Raw genomic sequence first — 297 nt, 5'->3', positions numbered from 1 at the left:
CCCATTCATCGCTGCTTGCAGCTTGAATTTTTAAGGGAACTTGAAGGCAACACAGTTTGTCTTCTGCAGGCTGGATGTGGGATTTTGACACAGTCACCTAATTTCCCTCCGTCAGTGGGAGGACGTGGGCGCAGTTACATAATTAACAGCCGTGATTCAAGATCAGGCGTCCTCCATCCCTCACACCGTCCTGTTAGAGGTAATGAAGAAGAAGGAACAAAAGCCAGCGCAGAGAAAGTAGGTCAGACTGATCCAGGTCTCACAATTTGTGTACGTCTGGAGTGTGTGTGTGTGTGT

This window comes from Morone saxatilis, unplaced genomic scaffold (genome assembly GCF_004916995.1).
Source record: "Morone saxatilis isolate NCDOM2014 unplaced genomic scaffold, NCSU_SB_2.0 Contig1, whole genome shotgun sequence".
Taxonomy (NCBI): domain Eukaryota; kingdom Metazoa; phylum Chordata; class Actinopteri; family Moronidae; genus Morone; species Morone saxatilis.
This window is presented reverse-complemented; position numbering follows the sequence as displayed.